Source organism: Ranitomeya variabilis, chromosome 1 (assembly GCF_051348905.1).
Source record: "Ranitomeya variabilis isolate aRanVar5 chromosome 1, aRanVar5.hap1, whole genome shotgun sequence".
Taxonomy (NCBI): domain Eukaryota; kingdom Metazoa; phylum Chordata; class Amphibia; order Anura; family Dendrobatidae; genus Ranitomeya; species Ranitomeya variabilis.
Window position 1 is genome coordinate 226,767,274 of NC_135232.1, and position 26,081 is coordinate 226,793,354.

The following is a 26,081-nucleotide window of genomic DNA, read 5'->3' on the forward strand; positions in this document are numbered from 1 at the left end:
GTCTCTGATTGTTCCTGGGCTATGATTGGCCCAGGGCTCCTGCGCTCTGATTGGCCCAGGGCTCCTGCACCACCAAAGCACTGAAAGCACCACCGCGGAGGAAACAAGTAAGAAAGTGAAAGTGTGTGTCTGTGTATGGGTGTGTGTGTGTGTACAGTACACACATGCGAGGCTGCAGTGGGATACTGTGATAATGGGAGGCTGCAGTGGGATGAGAAAATAAGACACCCCCCGAAAATAAGACATGGTGCAACTTTCGGAGCAAAAATTAATATAAGACGGTGTCTTATTTTCGAGGAAACAGGGTAGTTGTCATGGGAAAAGGTAATTTTATCTTTTATTGTCATTTGCTTTTTTTTCTACTAATATGAAGCATGCAAATAACAAAAAAATAACAATCAAGAGGGTCATTATGGAGCATATTGTAAATATCGTTCTATGTCTCCAACACCAAATCAGATGTAATGTTTGCATCTGTATAATGTATATTGTGAACATGCAGCTCTAGTTGATGTACCTGGAATCTACAAACAGATGCCATTCCAACTTGAGAGTTAATCTGCCACTATACCATGAAATAATGCTTAAAAATGTGTCCATTGATCGAGCAGGCCAGTTGACTCATATTTCCATAATCTGTTTGCCTTTGTATGAAATTAGGAGGGTTTGAGATGCAGGAGAGCATGCGTCTCAATAGATGTCCTATTAAATATGTACAACAGAAACTGTTAATTAGCCATGAAAATTAGTTCTTATATGCATTCAACCTATGGGCTTGATTCATCAAGATCGGCGCTGTTCACGCTCCTGATTCATAAGCAGGCGCTGGCTGGGCGAGCGGCGTACACCTCAGTGTGTGCTTTAACACAAATCCTACTCCATTTCAACAGAGCAGGAAGAAACTGCAGACATGTAAAAAAAGAATAGAGAAGAATTCAGGAGTCCGACCTGCCACTTCCTTTTGTACCAGGGATAAAAGTTCCTCGTTCTATTAAACGAGCAGATCCTAGTGGTGGTATCCACTGATCAGCAAATTAGCATCTATCTTGCAAATAACTTGTTTAACATTTCTTTCTACTTATTATTACAAACAGTCAACAAGTCTGTTGACATATCGACCCGATGGAGTTTAGCTGAACTCTTATAATGCGTCTGGAGAGCAGTTTTTACAAAATGAGATTAAAATACAATCCAACTCTGTAGTGAGAAATGTTGGCGTGCCAAGGATACAGACTCCATCTTGACCCATATTGATGTGCAAATTATCAAAGTAGTGGTAAATAAATGTGCCATGATCAGGCAGTATGTGGCAGGAAGTTTGTCAAAATATTTTCCAGGGCTATTTTAAGATAGCACATTTACGTCTCATGTATCATATCGTCAGCACGGTCCACCATCAAAGTTTTTGGAAGAACAGAGTTTTTCCACATGCTCACTCCAGGTCTGAAAGTAAGCCTCCAGTGATAGAAGCAAAACAGACATTCATTTGCATGACATGCTCATGTTTTTCTGAGCTCCATTAAATCTTAGGCAAAACCTGCAAAACTTGACAGGTTTGACATATATGCATGCAAATGCTCAAATAAAATCCATATACCAAACAGCCATAAGATTAACAAAATAGGGGAAGTGAATAACATTAATACAATGGCATACAGGTGCTTCTCACAAAATTAGAATATCGTCAAAAAGTTAATTTATTTCAGTTTTTCAATACAAAAAGTGAAACTCATATTATATAGCATCTTTACAAACAGAGTGATCTATTTTTAGTGTTTATTTCTGTTAATGTTGTTGATTATGGCTTACAGCCAATGAAAACCCAAAAGTCTTTATCTCAGTAAATGAGAATAATTAACAAAAAAACACCTGCAAAGGCTTCCTAAGCATTTAAAAAGGTCCCTTAGTCTGTTTCAGTAGGCTCCACAATCATGGGGAAGACTGCTGACTTGACAGATGTCCAGAAGGCAGACATTGACACACTCCACAAGGAGGGTAAGCCACAAAAGGTCATTGCTATAGCAGCTGGCTGTTCAGAGTGCTGTATCCAAGCATATTAATGGAAAGTTGAGTGGAAGGAAAAAGTGTGGTAGAAAAAGGTGCACAAGCAACCGGGATAACCGCAGCCTTGAAAGGATTGTTAAGAAAAGGCAATTTAAAAAATTTGGGGGATATTCACAAGGAATGGACTGCTGCTGGAGTTATTGCTTCAAGAGCCACCACACACAAACGTATCCAGGACATGGACTACAAGTGTCACATTCCTTGTGTCATGCCACTCATGACCAATAGACTACGCCAGAAAGTGTCTTACTTGGGCCAAGGAGAAAAAGAACTGGACTGTTGCTCAGTGGTCCAAAGTGTTGTTTTGTTGTTTTCAGATGAAAGTACATTTTGCATTTCATTTGGAAATCAACGTCTCAGAGTCTGGAGGAAGGGTAGAGAGGCACACAATCTAAGCTGCTTGAGGTCTAATGAGAAGTTTCCACAATCAGTGATGGTTTGGGGAGCCATGTCATCTGCTGGTGTAGGTCCACTGTGTTTTATCAAGACCAAAGTCAGCGCAGCCGTCTACCAGGAAATTTTAGAGCACTTCATACTTCCCTCTGCCGACAAGCTTTTTGGAGATGGAAATTTCATTCTCCAGCAGGACTTGGCACCTGTCCACACTGCCAAAAGTATCAATAACTGGTGTAAAAACAACAGTATCACTGTGCTTGATAGGCCAGCAAACTCGTCTGACCTTAACCCCTTACAGAGTCTATGGGGTATTGTCAAGGTGAGAGACACCAGACACAAAAATGCAGACGAGCTGAAGGTTGCTATCAAAGCAACCTGGGCTTCCATTACAGCTCAGCAGTGCCACAGGCTGATCGCCTCCATGCCACGCCGCATTGATGCAGTAATTGATGCAAAAGGAGCCCTGACCAAGTACTGAGTGCATTTATTGAACATACATTTCAGCAGGACAACATTTCGGATTTTAAAATAATTTTTCAAGCTGGTGTTATAAAGTATTCTAATTTACTGAGATAATGACTTTTGGGTTTTCATTGGCTGTAAGCCATAATCATCAACATTAACAGAAATAAATACTTGAAATAGATCACTCTGTTTGTAATGACTCTATATAATGTATGAGTTTCACTTTTATGAGAAGCAGCTGTATGTAAAGGGTTGAGATATATAAGGAAGCAAGTGACTATTCCATTCCTGGAGTTCATTTTTAGAGAACAGAAAAAATGTAAATATCTGAGCAACTTTAACAAATGGCTGAATGAGTGGATCAGAATATCTCCAAAACGGTATGTTTTGAGGACTGCAGTGTTCAGGGTAAGCAATGGCCAGGCTCCACCAGAAGTAGTTCAATGAAGGACAACTGGTGATAGGGTCATGGGTGCCCAAGGCTCAGTGGGTTCAAAGACTTTCTAATTTGGTTCCAGCTACTATAGAACAAATCCCTATAAAGTTAAAGGTGTGGTTCTGTTTCAGATAATGTTCAGCCCAAGATGCAATTTGTTAAAAAATAAAACTGCAATGTAGTCACCTTCCCCGGTTCACAGATGAGTCTCCCCCACTGCTCCAGGTATCTGGCATTGACTGTGCCGCTGACTTCATGTCAACAGCACGGTAGCCAATCAGTGAGCTCAGTGAATTCCAGTGTAGAAGGAAAGCCCCCTTTAGAGCCTCTGAGCTCCATGAATGAGTGCCAAGCTGTTGACGAAAAATCAGCGACACATCAAACTTCAGAGCAGCGGAGGAGGCTTGCTGGTTGACCTGGGTAAAGGCAAGTACGGCACGGTTTGCCATTTATCATATGAAAAGGAAGAACCCATTTGATGCTGAATAAGATAACATGCCAGATTGCCGCATATAGGGACATGTCTAGACACAGACCAGTCAAAATGTTATCCAAGAGTGCCAACAATGGGCACCTAAGCAGAACTGGATCATAAAAAAAAATGGAAGAGGCGAGCTGGTCTGAAGAATCAAGTCTTCTTTACATCTTAAGGATTGCTGTGTGTGTATTTCTTACTTAGGACAAGTGCAGATGACAATATTACCGGTTAGATCCGTCAAAACATCGTATCGCACCCGAACCAATGTTATAACATAAGACTGTGCACATGTTCGATTCTTGCTTGGACAATGCCTGTCTGAGCTTGATCTGATATTCAGCCATGCAAGTCTATGAGTGTGTGGGAAACATCGGATGACACTCGGATGACATCTGAGTGCAGTTCAAATTTCACAGCCTCACAGAATGGAGAAGATGGAGACTTTTTTTTTATCCATCTTCTCCTCATCAGAGAGAATCAGAGCACGCTATGCTCACATTCTGATCAAACTCTGATGAGAGTGTCATTTGCATAATCAATCCATTTCTCTCGGATGAGAGAATCTACGACCGTCTGCACCTGCCCTTAGGGAAGATATGGCACTAGACACTCTGGTAAGAATATAAGCCAACACAGGCAATGCGTTGGTCAGGGCAATAGTCTGCTGGGAAACCTTGTGTTAAGAATAAAAGGGTTTGTGATTTTGACATGTACTACTCAATTAAGCAATATTGCAGACCAAGTAAGTACTCCTCACAATGGTAGTACCTAATATACTGCAAAAATTGTTCTGAAATGGTTCGACAAAAACATGAAGGAGTTCAAGGTTCTGCCTCGGCCTCCATATTTTCCAAATCTTAATCTGATCAAGCAATCATCTGTTCTAGAAAAACAAGTCCAATTCATGGAAGCCCAATGTTGCAATTTACAAGGCTTAAAGGGAACCTGTCACTAGGAATAACGCTGTTAACCTGTAGATATGGGGTTAATCTGCAGGTTACCAGCGTTACTATGCTGCCCAGTGCCTGCATGCAGCCGAATGCAGCGGAGAGAAAATGATCTTTATTCCCCCTGACACCATTCGGTATTCAGTCATAGCGGTGGGGGTGGCTGCGGTTCAGTCACCGCTCTGAGTATGCAGAGCAGCCGCTGTTGCCGCTCCCCTGCTCTGACTGATACTTGCTTTACATTGAGGCAGGCTGTCAGTCAGAGCTGGAGGTGCATTATTCCTGCTGACAGGTTACCTTTAAAGGACCTATTGCTAATCTAATGGTGCCAGATATTACAGAGCACTTTCAGAGGTCACGTGGAGTAATGTCTTGATGGGTCAGAACAGCTTTTGTCTGATTGATGCAAACTGCGCCCAGTTGTTTTGTAATATAATTATGAACCATAAGCTGCATGGAAAATAATTTTGATACACATTTTTTTAAAGTGGTTTAATTGAAAATATAACACGTGATATATAACATGTAAAAGGTTCTTTGTTTAAAAATGGAAAATGAATAGCTTCAAGCACAAAGCTGTATTGTTCCCACACATGGGTACACCAGAGGTGAAATGGCTTTAGTTTCCAAGTAACACTTATATCTATTTTTTTTGCTCTGCTGTTGTACTGTTTCCTAGGAATTTTAGCATTAAAAAAAAAAATCAAGTCTTTTAATTTGCTGTAATCCATTAAGATAAGACTAATGCCATGATTCATCACTGCCGTTTCCCCAATTTTATGAAGTCATTTGCCCTTTATTAACAGCTGTAGTATTCATGCTTTATTTTCTGTAAAATAAAAAATTGGCGCCTCTATGGTAACTGCAGTCCCTGCCTAGAGTAAGGTTTCTGTTAGATTTTTTTTATTTATTTGGCACAGCTAAAGGGGTTTTCCCACGAACAAAGTACATTTTAATTAATAGATCTAGAAATAATAAGTTCCACAATTAGATATGTTAAAAAAATGTTCTTGTGCTGAGACAATCTTATAAATGTTCCTATGATGTGTAATGTGTAATGTCTGTGTCTAACCGTACAGTGACATGGTCTGATCAGACCACAGCTCCTGGGCAGGGGAGGAAGCAGAAGAATATACAGACATTACAGCATGGGATCATGGCTGCTTCTTTCTGGGAGGTAAAATGTTTACAAAAAGAGGAATGTTTTACCTCACAGAAACAGCTATCCCATGCTGTAATGTCTTTTACTTCCTCCCCTGCTCAGGAGATGTGGTATGATCACAGGAACATTTTATTTAAACACATCCAATTGTGGAACTAATTATAATTTCAAGATCTATTCATTAAGGCCGGGGTCACACTTGCGAGTTCAATGTGAGAAACTCACACGAATGTCTCGGATCAATACCTGGCACAGCCGCCGGCACTCGGGAACAGAGCGCTCAGTTGCAAATAAATACATGCAGCCGCACACTCTGGTCCCAAGTGCCGGCGGCAGTGCCGGGTATTGATGCGAGTTTCTTGCATTGAACTCGCAAGTGTGACCCCGGCCTAAGAAGTACTATGTAATATATTAACCCCTTTGCAACATTGGGCATAATAGTATGCCCACGTCGGACTCCCTCCCTTTGATGTGGGCTCTGGCAGTGAGCCCACATCTTTCCTGATACATGTCAGCTGTTTTGAACAGCTGACATGTGCCAGTAATAGCCGCAGGTGAAATCGCGATCCACCCACGAATATTAACCCCTTAAATGCCACTGTCAAATGCTGATAGCGGCATTTAACTCACGCTTCTGGCCATCGGGCCGGAAACCCGCCCACTGGTGACCCCCATCACGAGATTGCGGATCACCGGTTCGCTGGCATGACAACCAGAGGTCTCATGGAGAACTCTATGGTTGTCACTGCCGGATTGCTATGAGCGCCGTCCACCGAGTGAGTCAGATCCCCCTTTCACACATCAGTTTTTTGCCGTCAGTCACAATCTGTTGGCTCGACGGATCCGTCGCAGATTGTGCACAACTGATGCGACAGATCTGTTTTTTGGATGGATCAGACTAGCGAATCTGGCTAATTGGATTGGAGCATGCTTAGTTAAAAAAAAAAAAAAGGACTCCGTCGCCGTCTGTTTTTGACGGATCCGGCGAACGACAATGAAACGTGAGGCCATCCGTCGCTAATACAAGTCTATGAGAAAAAACAGATCCGGCGGCATCAGTTGCCAGATCAGTTTTTTTCAAAATTCGACGGATTGCGACTGATGGTAAAAAACTGATGTGTGAAAGAGGCCTAAGTGAGTAATTCTACTACATAGAGACAATCTGATCATCGCCTCTATGTAGCAGAGCCGATCGGGTTGTGGCAGCATTTAGTCTCCTATGGAGACTATTGAAGCATGCCAAAAGTGAAAAAAAAGTTTTTAAAAATATAAACAAAATAAAAATATAAAAAAGTTCAAATCACTCACATCGCCCCATTCATAATAAAACAATCTATATATATAATTGTCCAAGGGGTACTTCCGTCTGTCTGTCGCGGAAATCCCGGGTCGCTGATTGGTCGCAGCCGGTTGGCCGCGACCAATCAGCGACAGGCACAGTCCGACCGCGAATTGGCCCCTCCCTACTCCCCTCCAGTCAGTGGCCACATAGGGTTTTAGCACTCCATTAAACGGACTGCTAAACACCACGGTATAACATAGTCTGTTAACGCTGCTATTAACCCTGTGTGACCAACTTTTTACTATTGATGCTGCCTATGCATTAAATTAATTTAAAAATTAATTTAATTAATTAAAATGTATTAAAAATAATAAAAAAAATTTAAAATCATTATATTCTCACCTTCCGGCACCTTTCCCGCTCTTCGCGACGCTCCGGTCCCAAGAATGCATTTCGGCAATGACCGGAGATGACGTAGCTGTGCTATGTACTAAGTGGGCTGTGCTATATAGTACGTGGCTGTGCAATATACTGAGTGGCTGGGCAATATACTACGTGGCTGTACTATATACTACATGGCTGTGTTATATACTATGTGGGCTGTGTTATATACTATGTGGGCTGTGTAATATACTACGTGGGCTGTGCTATATACTACATGGGTTGTGCTATATACTACATGGGCTGTGCTACATCATCACGTGTTATTGCCGCAATGCATTCTTGGGACTGGAGCGTCACGAGGAGCATCGCTAAATGCCTGGGCTGGATCCGGAGGCCACCGGAAGGTGAGTATATAATTATTTTTTATTTTAAGTCTTTTTTTAAACAGGGATATGGTGCCCACATTGCTATACACTACGTGGGCTGTGTTATATACTATGTCTCTGTGCTATATACTACGTGGGCTGTGCTATATAGTATGTGGCTGTGCAATATACTGAGTGGCTGGGCAATATACTACGTGGCAGTGCTATATACTACATGGCTGTGTTATATACTACGTGGGCTGTGTTATATACTACGTGGGCTGTGTTATATACTACGTGGGCTGTGTTATATACTACGTGGGCTGAGTTATATACTACGTGGGCTGAGTTATATACTGCATGGGCTGTGTTATATACTACATGGACTGTGCTATATACTACTATACATATTCTAGAATACCCGAGGCATTAGAATCGGGCCACCATCTAGTAAAAAATAATCAAACATACACATATTTGGTATCGCCGTATTCAGAATCGCAAGTTCTATCAATAAAACAAAAAAATTAACCTGATCACTAAATGGCGTAGAGAGAAAAAAAGTAAAAACGCCGGAGTTACGTTTTTTGGTCACTGCTACATTGCAATAAAATGCAATAACGGGCGATCAAAAGATCGTATCTGTACCAAAATGATATAATTAAAACTAGTAATGAGCGAGTGTACTCGTTGCTCGGGTGACCTCCGAGTATTTATGACTGCTCGGAGATTTAGTTTTCATTGCGGCAGCTGAATGATTTACAGCTACTAGCCTGCTTGATTACATGTGGGGATTCCCTAGCAACCAGGCAATCCCCACATGTACTCAGCCTGGCTAGTAGCTGTAAATCATTCAGCTGGTCTGATGAAAACTTAGGCTATGTGCACACGCTTAGTTTTTTTTTGTGTTTTTTGCACATTTTTTCGGTGGTTTTCCGTGGCAAAAACGCTTAAAAAAACGCATACATTAAGCATCCCTTCATTTTTAAAGCATTCCGCAATTTTTGTGTACATGTTGCGCTTTTTTTTTCGCGATAAAAAAGCATCGCGGAAAAGTACGCAGCATGTTCATTAATTTTGCAGATTTTTTGCGGATTTCCCGCTATTTATTGCATTTTGAAGCTCCGGAAAAAAAGGCGAAAATTCCCCACAAAAAAACGCACAAAAGACGTGAGGAAAACGCATGCAGATTTCCTGCGGAAAAAGTCCGGTTTTGTTCAGCAAATTTCTGCATAAAATCCTGACGTGTGCACATAGCCTAAATCTCAGAGCAGTCATAAATACTCGGAGGTCACCCGAGCGTGCTCGACAAATCCCGAGCAACGAGTACACTCGCTCATCACTACTCAGCACGCAAAAAATAAGCCCTCACCCAACCCGAGATCACGAGACGCTACATGTCTCAGCAATTTTTTTTTTTATTTTTATTTTTTTAACAAAGTTTGGAATTTTTTTCACCACTTAGAAAAAAAAGAACATGTTTGGTGTTTATTAATTCGTAATGACCTGGAGAATCATAGTGGCAAGTCAGTTTTAGCATTTAATGAACCTAGTAAAAAAGCCAAACAAAAAACAAGTGTGGGATTTAATTTTTTTTTGCAATTTCACCGCACTTGGAATTTTTTTTCCCATTTTCTTGTACACGACATGGTAAAACTAATTACCGTATTTTCCGGCATATAAGACGACTTTTTAACCCCAAAAAATTGTCCCAAAAGTCGGGGGTCGTCTTATACGCCGGGTACGGCGTGTGCAGGGAGCGATCCTGGATGTTCCCAGGTTCTGAAGGAGAGGAGACTCTCCTTCAGGCCCTGGGATCCATATTCATGTAAAAAATAAAGAATAAAAATAAAAAATATGGATATACTCACCCCTCCGACGGCCCCTAGCTGTCACCGCTGCAAGCGTCTGCCTCCGTTCCTAAGAATGCAGTGAGTGTAGGACCTGCGATGACGTCGCGGTCTTGTGATTGGTCGCGTGACCGCTCATGTGACCGCTCACGTGACCGCGACGTCATCGAAGGTCCTTCACTCTCTGCATTCTTAGGAACGGAGGCAGACGCTTGCAGCGGTGACAGCTAGGGTTCGCCGGAGGGGTGAGTATATCTATATATTTTATTTTTATTCTTTATTTTTTACATGAATATGGATCCCAGGGCCTGAAGGAGAGTCTCCTCTCCTCCAGACTCTGGGAACCACACGCCGTATAAGATGACTGGGCGTATAAGATGACCCCCGTCTTATATGGCGGGCATATCCCAAATTCCATATTTTATATGGAAAAGTTGGGGGTCGTCTTATATGCCCAGTCGTCTTATACACCAGAAAATACAGTATGTTGTTCAAAAGTACAACTCGTCCCGCAAAAAACAAGCCCTCACATGGCCATTTTGACCAAAAAATAAAAAAGTTATATCTCTGGGAAGAAGGGGAGCAAAAAATTAAAATGCAAAACCCAAAATACCTCTGGTTGTTAAGGGGTTAAAGGATTCTGAAATGGCACAAAATAGCTAAAGACAAAAATACAGAGCATTTTTGCTTTTGTGCCAAATTCACTTTTTTTTTTGTCAAATTCAGGAACCACTTGCACCAATTTTGATGAATTTGGAGCAAAAACTTTATTCACAAACTAGTGCAAGAAAACGAACCAATCCCATTTAAGATTATTTTAATTTAGGGTAAAGTTGTCTGCATTAGACCTCGAGCACGCAACCATTCCCTGGCTATATATATATATATATATATTTTTTTTTTACAAACTTTGCACCTGTATATCACTGATTTTATACAAAGGTAAATCAAACTTCTGTGAAATCAAACTGTCCACTTAGGAAGCAACACTGTTTGACAATCAATTTCACATGCTGTTGTGCAAATGGAATACACAACAGATGGAAATTATTGGCAATTATCAAGACACATTCAATAAAGGCGTGGTACTGCAGGTGGGGACCACAGACAACATCTCAGTACCAATGCTTTCTGGCTGATGTTTTGGTCACTTTTGAATGTTGGTTGTGCTTTCACACTCGTGGTAGCATGAGACGGACTCTGCAACCCACACAAGTGGCTCAGGTAGTGCAGCTCATCCAGGATGGCACATCAATGCGAGCTGTGGCAAGAAGGTTTGCTGTGTATGTCAGTGTAGTGTCCAGAGGCTGGAGGCGCTACCAAGAGACAGGCCAGTTCACCAGGAGACATGGAGGGGGCCGTAGGAGGGCAACAATCCAGCAGCAGGACCGCTACCTCAGCCTTTGTGCAAGGAGGAACAGGAGGAGCACTGCCCAGAGCCCTGCAAAATGACCTCCAGAAGGCCACAAATGTGCATATGTCTGCACAAACGGTTAGAAACAGACTTCATGAGGATGGTCTGAGTGCCTGACGTCCACAGATGGGGGTTGTGCTCACAGCCCAACACTGTGCAGGACGCTTGGCATTTGCCACAGAACACCAGGATTGCCAAATTTCCCACTGGCGCCCTGTGCTCTTCGCAGATGAAAGCAGGTTCACACTGAGCACATGTGACAGACGTGACAGAGTCTGGAGACGCTGTGGAGAGCCATCTGCTGCCTGCAACATCCTTCAGCATGACCGGTTTGGCAGTGGGTCAGTAATGGTGTGGGGTGGCATTTCTTTGGAGGACCGCACAGCCCTCCATGTGCTTGCCAGAGGTAGCCTGACTGCCATTTGGTACCCAGATGAGATCCTCAGACCCCTTGTGAGACCATATGCTGGTGCAGTTGGCCCTGGGTTCCTCCTAATGCAGGACAATGCCCGACCTCATGTGGCTGGAGTGTGTCAGCAGTTCCTGCAAGATGAAGGCATTGAAGCTATGGACTGGCCCGCCCATTCCCCAGACCTGAATCCGATTGAACACATCTGGAACATCATGTCTCGCACCATCCACCAATGTCACGTTGCACCACAGACTGTCCAGGAGTTGGTGAATGCTTTAGTCCAGGTCTGGGAGGAGATCCCTCAGGAGACCATCCGCCGCCTCATCAAGAGCATGCCCAGGTGTTGTAGGGAGGTAATACAGGCACGTGGAGGCCACACACACTACTGAGCATCATTTCCTTATCTTGAGGCATTCCCACTGAAGTTGGATCAGCCTGTAACTTCATTTTCCACTTTGATTTTGAGCATCATTCCAACTCCAGACCTCCATGGGATATTAGTTGTGATGTAAAGAATAAAGATTTACAACTGGAATATTTCATTCAGTGATATCTAGGATTTTTTTGAACAGTGTATATATATTTATATAACAGTTTATATATGTGTGTGTAGAGACTACATAGCATTCTTGTAAAGGATTAGAGAAAGCACGTATGTCCTAATGTTTAGTGAATCCTGCCAAAGTAATCAGAGTTTATTGTCATCACAACAGAACATCAAGCTCCTAATAACGACAATCCTCATACTTATTCAACCCGAGCTGTACACTTAGGGGGCTGGATATTGAAAGACAGATACTAAGGGTACCGTCTCACAGTGGCACTTTTGTCGCTACGACGGTACGATCCGTGACGTTCCAGCGATATCCATACGATATCGCTGTGTCTGACACGCAGCAGCGATCAGGGACCCCGCTGAGAATCGTACATCGTAGCAGATCGTTTGGAACTTTCTTTCGTCGCTGGATCTCCCGCTGTCATCGTTGGATCGGTGTGTGTGACACCGATCCAACGATGCGTTCGCTTGTAACCAGGGTAAACATCGGGTTACTAAGCGCAGGGCCGCGCTTAGTAACCCGATGTTTACCCTGGTTACCGTCGTAAATGTAAAAAAAAAAAAAACAGTACATACTCACATTCCGGTGTCCGTCAGGTCCCTTGCCGTCTGCTTCCCGCACTGACTGACTCCCGGCCGTAAAGTGAAAGCAGAGTACAGCGGTGACGTCACCGCTGTGATCTGCTTTCACTTTACGGCCGGGAGTCAGTCAGTGCGGGAAGCAGACGGCAACCTGACGGACACCGGAATGTGAGTATGTACTGTTTGGGTTTTTTTACATTTACGACGGTAACCAGGGTAAACATCGGGTTACTAAGCACAGCCCTGCGCTTAGTAACCTGATGTTTACCCTGGTTACCCGGGGACTTCGGAATCGTTGGTCGCTGGAGAGCTGTCTGTGTGACAGCTCTCCAGCGACCACACAATGACTTACCAACGATCACGGCCAGGTCGTATCGCTGGTCGTGATCGTTGGTAAATCTGTCATGATTCTCAATGGCGAGAGAACATAGCCCAGCATATATGAGAACTAGCTCTTGGAAGATGGAAACTATACTGACCATGAACTAAACCTGTCGCACAACTAGAAGTAGCCGGGTAGCATGCCTACGTTTTTTAACCCTAGATGCCCAGCGCCAGCCGGAGAACTACCTAATCCTAGCAGAGGAAAAGACAGTCCTGGCTCACCTCTAGAGAAATTTTCCCAAAAGGCAGACAGAGGCCCCCACATATATTGGCGGTGATTTTAGATGAAATGACAAACGTAGTATGAAAATAGGTTTAGCAAAATCGAGGTCCGCTTTCTAGATAGCAGGAAGACAGAAAGGACACTTTCATGGTCAGCAGAAAACCCTATCAAAACACCATCCAGAAATTCCTTTAAGACTCTAGCATTAACTCATAACACCAGAGTGGCAATTTCCGATCACAAGAGCTTTCCAGACACAGTAACGAAACAGCAGCTGTGAACAGGAACAAAATGCAAAAACACACAAGGACAAAAGTCCAACTTAGCTGGGAGTTGTCTAGTAGCAGGAACAAGCACAGAAGGCTTCTGATTACATTGTTGACCGGCAAGAAACTGACAGAGGAGCAAGGTTATATAGCGACTCCCACATCCTGATAGGAGCAGGTGAACAGAGGAGATGATGCACACAAGTTCAATTCCACAAGTGGCCACCGGGGGAGCCCAGAATCCAATTTCACAACAGTACCCCCCCCTCAAGGAGGGGGCACCGAACCCTCACCAGAACCACCAGGGCGATCAGGATGAGCCCTATGAAAGGCACGGACAAGATCGGAGGCATGAACATCAGAGGCAGTGACCCAAGAATTATCCTCCTGACCGTATCCCTTCCATTTGACCAGATACTGGAGTCTCCGTCTGGAAACACGAGAGTCTAAGATCTTTTCCACAACGTACTCCAACTCACCCTCAACCAACACCGGAGCAGGAGGCTCAACGGAAGGCACAACCGGTACCTCATACCTGCGCAACAATGACCGATGAAAAACATTATGAATCGAAAAGGATGCAGGGAGGTCCAAACGGAAGGACACAGGGTTAAGAATCTCCAATATCTTGTACGGGCCGATGAACCGAGGCTTAAACTTAGGAGAAGAAACCCTCATAGGGACAAAACGAGAAGACAACCACACCAAGTCCCCAACACAAAGCCGAGGACCAACACGACGACGGCGGTTGGCAAAAAGCTGAGTCTTCTCCTGGGACAACTTCAAATTGTCCACCACCTGCCCCCAAATCTGATGCAACCTCTCCACCACAGCATCCACTCCAGGACAATCCGAAGATTCCACTTGACCGGAGGAAAATCGAGGATGAAACCCCAAATTACAGAAAAACGGGGACACCAAGGTGGCAGAGCTGGCCCGATTATTGAGGGCGAACTCCGCCAAAGGCAAAAAAGTAACCCAATCATCCTGATCCGCAGACACAAAACACCTCAAATATGTCTCCAAGGTCTGATTAGTCCGCTCGGTCTGGCCATTAGTCTGAGGATGGAAAGCAGACGAAAAAGACAAATCTATGCCCATCCTAGCACAGAATGCCCGCCAAAATCTAGACACGAATTGGGTCCCTCTGTCAGAAACGATATTCTCAGGAATACCATGCAAACGAACAACATTTTGAAAAAACAGAGGAACCAACTCGGAAGAAGAAGGCAACTTAGGCAAGGGAACCAGATGGACCATCTTAGAGAAACGGTCACACACCACCCAGATGACAGACATCTTCTGAGAAACAGGCAGATCCGAAATAAAATCCATCGAGATGTGCGTCCAAGGCCTCTTCGGGATAGGCAAGGGCAACAACAATCCACTAGCCCGAGAACAACAAGGCTTGGCCCGAGCACAAACGTCACAAGACTGCACAAAGCCTCGCACATCTCGTGACAGGGAAGGCCACCAGAAGGACCTTGCCACCAAATCCCTGGTACCAAAGATTCCAGGATGACCTGCCAACGCAGAAGAATGAACCTCAGAGATGACTCTACTGGTCCAATCATCAGGAACAAACAGTCTACCAGGTGGGCAACGATCAGGTCTATCCGCCTGAAACTCCTGCAAGGCCCGCCGCAGGTCTGGAGAAACGGCAGACAATATCACTCCATCTTTAAGGATACCTGTGGGCTCAGAATTACCAGGGGAGTCAGGCTCAAAACTCCTAGAAAGGGCATCCGCCTTAACATTCTTAGAACCCGGCAGGTACGACACCACAAAATTAAACCAAGAGAAAAACAACGACCAGCGCGCCTGTCTAGGATTCAGGCGCCTGGCAGACTCAAGGTAAATTAAATTTTTGTGGTCAGTCAATACCACCACCTGATGTCTGGCCCCCTCAAGCCAGTGACGCCACTCCTCAAAAGCCCACTTCATGGCCAAAAGCTCCCGATTCCCAATATCATAATTCCGCTCGGCGGGCGAAAATTTACGGGAAAAAAAAGCACAAGGTCTCATCACGGAGCAGTCGGAACTTCTCTGCGACAACACCGCCCCAGCTCCGATTTCAGAAGCGTCGACCTCAACCTGAAAAGGAAGAGCAACATCAGGCTGACGCAACACTGGGGCGGAAGAAAAGCGGCGCTTGAGCTCCCGAAAGGCCTCCACAGCATCAGGGGACCAATCAGCAACATCAGCACCCTTCTTAGTCAAATCAGTCAATGGTTTTACAACATCAGAAAAACCAGCAATAAATCGACGATAAAAGTTAGCAAAGCCCAAAAATTTCTGAAGACTCTTAAGAGAAGAGGGCTGCGTCCAATCACCAATAGCCTGAACCTTGACAGGATCCATCTCGATGGAAGAGGGGGAAAAAATGTATCCCAAGAAAGAAATCTTTTGAACCCCAAAAACACACTTAGAACCCTTCACACACAAGGAATTAGACCGCAAAACCTGAAAAACCCTCCTGACCTGCTGGACATGAGAGTCCCAGTCATCCGAAAAAATCAGAATATCATCCAGATACACAATCATAAATTTATCCAAATAATCGCGGAAAATGTCATGCATAAAGGACTGGAAGACTGAAGGGGCATTTGAAAGACCAAAAGGCATCACCAAATACTCAAAATGGCCCTCGGGCGTATTAAATGCGGTTTTCCACTCATCCCCCTGCTTGATTCGCACCAAATTATACGCCCCACGGAGATCAATCTTAGAGAACCACTTGGCCCCCTTTATACGAGCAAACAAATCAGTAAGCAGTGGTAACGGATATTGATATTTAACCGTGATTTTATTCAAAAGTCGATAATCAATACACGGCCTCAAAGAGCCGTCTTTCTTAGACACAAAGAAAAAACCGGCTCCTAAGGGAGATGACGAAGGACGAATATGTCCCTTTTCCAAGGACTCCTTTATATATTCTCGCATAGCAGCGTGTTCAGGCACAGACAGATTAAATAAACGACCCTTAGGGTATTTACTACCCGGAATCAAGTCTATGGCACAATCGCACTCCCGGTGCGGAGGTAGTGAACCAACCTTGGGTTCTTCAAAAACGTCACGAAAGTCAGACAAGAATTCAGGAATCTCAGAGGGAATAGATGATGAAATGGAAACCAAAGGTACGTCCCCATGAGTTCCTTTACATCCCCAGCTTAACACAGACATAGCTCTCCAGTCGAGGACTGGGTTATGAGATTGCAGCCATGGCAATCCCAGCACCAAAACATCATGTAGATTATACAGCACCAGAAAGCGAATAACCTCCTGGTGATCCGGATTAACACGCATAGTCACTTGTGTCCAGTATTGTGGTTTATTACTAGCCAATGGGGTGGAGTCAATCCCTTTCAGAGGTATCGGAGCCTCCAGTGGCTCCAAATCATACCCACAGCGTTTGGCAAAGGACCAATCCATAAGACTCAAAGCAGTGCCAGAGTCGACATAGGCGTCCGCGGTAATAGATGACAAAGAACAAATCAGGGTCACAGATAGAATAAACTTAGACTGTAAAGTGCTAATTGAAACAGACTTGTCAGGCTTCTTAGTACGCTTAAAGCATGCTGATATAACATGAGTTGAATCACCACAATAGAAGCACAACCCATTTTTTCGTCTAAAATTCTGCAGCTCGCTTCTGGACAGAATTCTATCACATTGCATATTTTCTGGCGTTTTCTCAGTAGACACCGCCAAATGGTGCACAGGTTTGCGCTCCCGCAGACGCCTATCGATCTGAATAGCCATCGTCATGGACTCATTCAGACTCGCAGGCACAGGGAACCCCACCATAACATCCTTAATGGCATCAGAGAGACCTTCTCTGAAAATCGCCGCCAGGGCGCACTCATTCCACTGAGTAAGCACAGACCATTTGCGGAATTTTTGGCAGTATATTTCAGCTTCATCTTGCCCCTGAGACAAGGACATTAAGGCCTTTTCCGCCTGAAGCTCTAAATGAGGTTCCTCATAAAGCAACCCCAAGGCCAGAAAAAACGCATCCACATTGAGCAACGCAGGATCCCCTGGTGCCAATGCAAAAGCCCAGTCTTGAGGGTCGCCCCGGAGCAAGGAAATTACAATCCTGACCTGCTGTGCAGGGTCTCCGGCAGAGCGAGACTTCAGGGACAAAAACAATTTGCAATTATTTTTAAAATTTTGAAAGTGAGATCTATTCCCCGAGAAGAATTCAGGCAAAGGAATTCTAGGCTCAGACATAGGTGCATGAACAACAAAATCTTGCAAATTTTGTACCTTTGTGGCGAGATTATTCAAACCTGTAGCTACACTCTGAAGATCCATTTAAAACAGGTGAACACAGAGCCATTCAAGGATTAGAAGGAGAGAAAGAGAGGAAGGCTGCAGTATAGGCAGACTAGCAAGTGATTCAATTAAGAGCACACTCAGAACTAGAGGGAAAAAAAAAAAAAAAAAAATTGTAGCAGACTTCTTTTTTCTCTCCTTTCTCAGCCAGTAATTTAACCCTTTTTTGGGCCGGTCAAACTATCATGATTCTCAATGGCGAGAGAACATAGCCCAGCATATATGAGAACTAGCTCTTGGAAGATGGAAACTATACTGACCATGAACTAAACCTGTCGCACAACTAGAAGTAGCCGGGTAGCATGCCTACGTTTTTTAACCCTAGATGCCCAGCGCCAGCCGGAGAACTACCTAATCCTAGCAGAGGAAAAGACAGTCCTGGCTCACCTCTAGAGAAATTTTCCCAAAAGGCAGACAGAGGCCCCCACATATATTGGCGGTGATTTTAGATGAAATGACAAACGTAGTATGAAAATAGGTTTAGCAAAATCGAGGTCCGCTTTCTAGATAGCAGGAAGACAGAAAGGACACTTTCATGGTCAGCAGAAAACCCTATCAAAACACCATCCAGAAATTCCTTTAAGACTCTAGCATTAACTCATAACACCAGAGTGGCAATTTCCGATCACAAGAGCTTTCCAGACACAGTAACGAAACAGCAGCTGTGAACAGGAACAAAATGCAAAAACACACAAGGACAAAAGTCCAACTTAGCTGGGAGTTGTCTAGTAGCAGGAACAAGCACAGAAGGCTTCTGATTACATTGTTGACCGGCAAGAAACTGACAGAGGAGCAAGGTTATATAGCGACTCCCACATCCTGATAGGAGCAGGTGAACAGAGGAGATGATGCACACAAGTTCAATTCCACAAGTGGCCACCGGGGGAGCCCAGAATCCAATTTCACAACATAAATCGTTTTGTGAGACGGTACCCTTAGGCTACATTCCCAAGATAAGCTTTTGATGACGATGCAGGAGTTTCTGTACCTACTGTTTAATTGAGGTTACTTGTGTTTTTTTATTACATTTTTGTGTGCGGATTTTTAATGCGTTTTTATCGCATGTTTGACACTGCGATTCTTGTCTCTTGTTGGCGTTTCAAGCTTTAAATAAAGCCGCTTTGCTTGATACCTCCTATTATTTGACAAAAATGTATTGATATACTTTGCAGCAGATTACATGCTTTTTTTATTATTTTTGCTGTGGAAACGCGCTAAAAACGCATGTGCGTTTTTTTACCTGTGGAATTTCTGCACAAATGCAAGTCTATTGGGAAAATCCATACATTAAACTCAGTGTATCTGCAAGGGGAATTAACATGATGCGCATTTGAAACATGCACCACTGCGCTAAAAAGCACAGTGGGCATAAGAGTCTATAAATCCATCCTGGAAATGCATGATTCTGGGTTTATGATGTGGCAAATATACCCCAAAAAGCACCAGAAGCTCATGGAGGGAACGTCGCCAGAGGGTGAATGCAAATGCTGCAGGTTTTCTTGCAGCAAGTTCGACAACTGACATATTCCTAACCTATTTTCAGCCTCAGAATATTCTGCAACAAAATCTACAGCATGTGAATTCACCTGTTGCCATCATATACGCTTGCTTATCATACTTATTATAACTAAGTGCCATCATTTTAGATTTTGGACACAAAATCCAGAACCTCAGCATGCATCCCGCATTAGTGAAGTCATTTCGTCTCACTTTATATAAGCAGACCAATGGATTCTGTAGAACAGGAAGATTAAAGCGGCAAAGTAGGGCCCCATCAAGTAATTAAATGGCAAAAATTAGACTAAATCAATGAGTATCACAGAAAAAGACAGAAAATGGAATCTTAATTGAGAGACATGTTGTCCAAATCAATACATGGTGAAGAGTTCTGTACAAAGACTCTATGCCACGAGCTATGTGCACATTCAATCCACAAATATGGGTTAACAATAAAGATATTTCCTGTATGTGCTTGCTGTAATGGCTGTAAAGCCCCCTGAAGCCGATGCACAGGCCTGGAGCTCATTGCTCTGGTAGCACAGAAGGTTTCAGTCTGCAGTTACAGAGCAATGAAGCACGTATAACTTAATAATTATTCACTGCAATGGCTACATAGGCCTGAGGAGATGACTTATAATTAGACGTGTCGTAGCTACTGCAAGCAAAGGGTTAACATTTTTTTTTTTTTTTAGAAATTGTCTAAGAAAACAACAAAACACATAAAGATGCAATAATGTACATAGAAACGGACATTCCACACACTGGGCTGAGAGATGATCACAGGCCGTAAATGGAACACCAAGCTTCCAATGCAATACCTTGTGTCTGTCAGGCTCATGGGGTGCACCCACTCCGCCGCTGCAGGCTTCCCCGTCATCACTTGTCATTCCTGCCCGTCAGGTGTGAGGAGCATAACGAACCGTGCATGCCAATGAGGAGGCAAGAGCCATGTTCAAAAATAGAGTTAGAGACGGAAGGAAGAGGGGGAAAAAAATTGATTCTCTTTTCTCATCTCCTGAAAACCATAGAGCTAAGTTGCCATGGAGAAAAGAGATGAGGCTGAAGAAGATGCGGGGATATGGCAGAGTTACACAGCAGCCATCAGACATATCCTGTACCGTGATGCAAATGTAGAGCTTGTGGACACAGTGACTAATGGCAGATGGACGCCGATGAATGCTGCTTCTTAACCGCTCTGCTGAACAGAAGAGGCCGTGGAAACATTGCACCAAGAGGGAACACCTTCTGCACAGCAATAGCAGGGCAGCGGGCAGCACAGAATGTTTGCACATGAACGTGAGCGGCGCTCTGCGTGCTAAGAAAAAAGGATTTCACTAAAAATATCACCCAGCGTTGCAACTCAAGAGGTCTTTTTAACCCCTCCACGCCGCAGCCCATTTTCATTCTTCCCAGAGCCATAACTTTTTATTTTTCTGCCCACACAGCCATATGAGGGCTTGCTTTTTGCAGGACTAATTGTACTTCTCAATGACACCATTCATTTTACCACACAGTGTGTGCGAAAGCAGGGAAAAAAATTCAAGTGTGGTGAAATTGTGTAAAACACAATTCTGACATTGTTTTTTGGGGAATTGTGTTTACAGTGTAAATTTTTTGAGGTAAAAATGACCACCAACATATTAATCTCCACATCAATACGTTTCTGCCAATAACAAATATGTCCAGTTTTTTTTATTATTTTAGTTGTGAAAAAAAATCTGAAGTTTGATTTTGGAGTTGTCACCATTTTCCGAGAACCGCAACATTTTTATTTTTTGTACGATGAAGCTGTAAAATAACTGGAGCGAAACAAGTTTTTTATTAGTACCATTTTCGATAGATGTGACTTTTTGATCGCATGTTACATTATTTTTTGTAGAATTGCAGTGACCAAAAAAAAGTAATAATTTTGGCATTCTTTAATTTTCTCAACTGAATGGGTTCAGGATCGGACTTTTCTGAAGGCAGCGATACCAAATATGTGTTTTTTTGTAATATCTTTATTTTCACTGGAGAGAAGGGGGGTGATTTGAACTTTTTTTTTTTTTTTTTTTTTTTTTTTACTTTTTACTGATGTATTAGCGGGGCTTGAAGATGCAATCATCCGATCGCTTGTGCTATATGCAGTGATACTTCAGCCAAAGGAATGGTTTCAAATGAGCTCCACATAACAGTCACTGGGGTCATTAGCTGACCCCCAGCTGTCATGACAACCCATCAGCAACCGCAATCACGTCATTTAACAGGTTAATAAACCGCTCCGCCCATGATTGATAGCGGCAGGTACTGGCGGTAATACACAGCCATTGTCTGCCGGGTATGAGGCGGGCTTGCAGCGTGAGCCCGCTTCATACACCTACTTCTGACTTGCACCATATGTATACCACGGAACAAGTTGCATTTCCGTGCGGTCGGTGAGCATGTCAAAACGACTCATCCGCATATCCTGCATACTCAATGTTAAAGATAGGTACGCAGGACGCATGCAGAAGTAGGCGGAGCTAAGAGGAAGTAGGAGGAGATTAACAGAGGAAGTAAGCAGCTCTCCGCATATCAGCCGAACGCTAATGTGAACTTAGCCTAAATGAGCCAGAGGAGTATCTAGAATCAAACAAGCTACACTTGCCTTCAAATTAGCCCTCACCTCTGCTAAACAGACCTATTTCACAAACCTTGTATCTTCATTATCCTACAACCCAAAACAACTGTTCAGCACATTCAACTCTCTCCTCCGAACACCACTGCCACCTCCAAGTCCCCTCATCTCTTCTGAGGACTTTGCCACCTACTTCAAAAATAAGATCGACAAAACAAGGTAAACCTTTACTGTTCCACCACCCCAACCACTCCATATACCAGACCTCTGCCCTTCCCTAATAACCTCCCTCTCCAACATCACTGAAGGAGAGCTTAATCACCTCCTTTCCAAATCACACCAAACCACCTGTGCACTTGACCCCATCCTTCCCACTTGCTCCCCAACCTCACTATCACGCTCATTCCAGCCCTAACCTATCTCTTCAACCTATTGTTATCTTCTGGTATCTTCCCCTCTGCCTTTAAGCATGTCACCATCACACCCATCTTAAAAAAAGAACAAACCTTGACCCAACTGCTATGCCCAGCTATCGCCCCATATCACTGCTCCCGTTTGCTTCAAAACTCCTTGAGCATTATGTCCATGCTCAACTTTCCTCCCACCTCTCATCTAACTCCTTGACAACCTCCAATCTGGCTTCCGCCCCCACCACTCCACCGAAACTGCCCTGAACAAAATTACTAATGACTTACTCACAGCCAATGCCAACAGCCAGTTCTCCATCCTCCTCCTTCTCGACCTGTCCTCTGCCCTCGACACAGTCGACCACTGCCTACTGCTACAGATTTTCTTCCCTTGGCATCAAAGACCTTGCACTGTCTTGGATTGCCTCATACCTTTCCGACCACACATTTAGTGTTTCCCACTCCCACACTACCTCCTCATCCCGCCCTCTCTCTGTTGGTGTCTCTCAAGGCTCTGTCCTGGGGCATCTAATTTTTTCCATCTATATCCTTGGCCTAGGACAACTCAAAGTCCTATGGCTTCCAGTACCTGTATGCGGACGACACTCAGATCTACCTCTCTGGCCCAGATGTCACTTCCCTGCTGTCCAGAATCCCGGAGTGTCTATCAGCCATATCCCCCTTCTTCACCTCTCGCTTCCTAAAACTCAATGTAGACAAAACCGAATTCATCATCTTTCCTCCATCTCGTGCATCTCCCCTACCCGATCTATCTATTATGGTAAACAGCATCACGCTCTCTCCCGCACCTGTAATCCGCTGCCTTGGAGTAACTCTTAACTCAGCCCTGTCCTTCAAACCGCACGTCCAAACTCTTGCCATCTCCTGTCGCCTCAAAAATATTGCCAGAATTCGTCCCTTCCTCAGCCCTCAGTCTACAAAAACTCTTGCGAATGCCCTCATCATCTCCCGGTTTGACTACTGCAACAGCCTCCTCTGTGGCCTCCCCGCTAACTCTCTTGCATCACTCCAGTCTGTCCTCAACTCTGCTACCCGGCTAATCCAGCTCTCTCCTCGCTACTCCCGTTTCTCCCCTCTGCAAATCCCTCCACTGGCTGCCAATTCCCCAACGAATTCAGTTCAAACTACTAGCACTGATCTACAAAGCCATCCACAACCTGTCCTCTTCCTATATCTCTGAATTAATCTTCCAATATCTTCCCTCACGCAATCTTCGATCCTCCCAAGACCTCCTACTCTCCTTGACACTTATTCGTTCCTCACCCAACCGTCTCCAAGATTTCTCCCCATCCTCTGGAATTCCACGCCTCAACATGTTCGATTATCCACCACCCTCGGATCCTTCAGACGGAATCTGAAAACCCATCTCTTCAGTAAAGCCTACAGCCTGCAATAACCATCCTGTTGCCTCACCACCACCAGAGCTGCTGCACCCCTGACCTTCTGTCTCTTCCCCATTATCCTGTAGAACCTAAGTCAGCAAGGACAGGGTCCTCTCCCCTCTGTACCAGTCTGTCATTGTGAATTCATTTACTGTAAACGATATCTATAACTCTGTATGTAACCCCTTTCTCATGTACAGCACCATAGTTAATGTTGCTATATAAATAAATAATAATGATAATAATAATAATAATAATAATCTAGGTTTTCCTGCACCCGGGGTAAGCATTCAGTTTGATACCCCCACTCAAGCAGTTTGAGTAGTCGTCATGTGACCAATCATTCACATGTGATTTGCACAATTACAGTCACGTGCCAATGAGCTTCTCGTCCTAAGGCTATGTTCACACATTGCGTTTTTGCTGCTTTTTAATGCAAATTTTAAGCTACGTTTTACAGTACCAGCAAAGCCTATGACATTTCAGAAATCTCATGCACACACATTGGTTTATTTTGCTGACTGATTTGGAAAACTGCTGCATTTTTGAAAACTGCAGCGTCACTTCTTTTTCTGCATATTTGCAGCGTTTTTTCACCTATAAGAAACAATGGCTAGTTGCAAAAACACAGCAAAAAATGCAGGTATAAGTTTTTGCTGTGTTTTTGGTACAAAAACCTAAAGAAGTTAAATCATGCTTTTTCTGAGCCACTAAACTTTATCAACATACACAAGAGACAACAAAAACACAGCAATAAAAACACAGCCAAAAAGCATCAAAAACTCAGCAAAACCTGATTTTTTGAAGCAGCTTCTTTACTGCCAAGAGAGCAGGTTTTGCCTGCGGAAATAGATGCAGCAAAAACGCAACGTGTGAACATAGTCTAATTTTTTCAATGTTCAGTGAACAATCTGAGAGAAACGGGAAAAAAAAGCTAGCTGTCACGTGTCCGTAAGTATGAAAACTGAATATAAGTGAAGTGGTCATGTGATGACTGTTAGAACAAAGCTGAATTCTGACAGTGAGCATATTACACACTGTTGAGATTGGCATACTACACAGTGCTTCACTTTATGATGAAAGGGCTTGTCCAGGATTGCAGGCTCGGGGCAACCACTAGACGTCACAGGGAACTGTGACGCTGATGGGAGGTGACAGGTACACTAATGAAGACCAGAGACAGAGTTTTCTTCCAAGCACCGTACACTCCAGAGCCTGGAAGAACACATTAACATAAAGGATTCAAAGATTATTTCTGCGCAAGACCGCAGATATGAGGTATGGAGGTATGACTATTTTAAGCATTCTAGAATTTGTATGCCCATATTAAGAAGTTAGGTACGTCCAAGGGGGGGGGTTGTCAGATTCCCTTTAATTCTCCTAACATAAATACAAATATTGAAACCCTTAACTTGTCAGAAGGCACAACACTTTATTAACATAACCATGTATCACTTGTAATCTTACAAGTTAGGCTGCTTTCACACTAGCGTCGGTACGGGGCCATCGCACTGCGTCGGCCCGACGCATACTGTGAAAAAAATGCCCGACGTGGGCAGCGGAAGCAGTCTTACGACGCTTCCGCTGCCCCATTGCAAGGTCCAGGGAGGAGGGGGTGGAGTTTCGGCCGCGCATGCGCGCTCGAAAATGGCGGACTCTACGCACAAAAAAAGTTACATGTAACATTTTTTTGTGGCGGCGGTCCGCCAAAACACGACGCAACCGTCGCACGGTTTATACTTAACCTACATACCCATTTAGACAGATTAGGAGGGTTGATACTACTGACATATTCCTTTTAAGACTGCATTATCCTAATACATTTATCTCATCTATGTCTTAAACTTGCCTCAGTTTTTGTCATGTAGTGACTAAGGACTGTGGGCACGTACCCGATCCTTCGAACTAGGGACGCCCTAGTTTATCCCTGCCCTCTGGAGTACTCCTGAAGGTGAAGATGCCGGGTTCTTGTACCTATCTATTATCATAACTTAACGCTTATTGGATCCCTCTCCCACCCAGGGTGTTGAGGACCTGAAGTGTATAGAAAAACACTAACCAGACAGACAGGGTTAACAGACAGGGTTAAAAAAAAAAACCTACAATCATACAAATACACTCCGAAAACAATAGAGTTGGAAACAAAGGAGGTATACATAGAGATGGGAAAC

General features: G+C 43.8%; 1 protein-coding gene across 9 annotated transcripts in view; it reads right to left on the reverse strand.

The window, feature by feature from the left end:
- PITPNM2 (phosphatidylinositol transfer protein membrane associated 2) overlaps window positions 1–26,081 on the reverse strand; it is a 441,487-nt gene that overhangs the window by 261,590 nt on the left and 153,816 nt on the right. Inside the window, exon 1 of one of the 9 annotated variants that reach the window (XM_077293185.1) lies at window positions 20,323–22,396. The exons of the other annotated variants lie outside the window; for them this stretch is intronic. The gene's annotated coding sequence lies outside the window, so the exon portion shown is untranslated. Of the gene's footprint in view, window positions 1–20,322; window positions 22,397–26,081 lie in introns of those variants that run through there. 9 annotated transcript variants of the gene reach the window in all.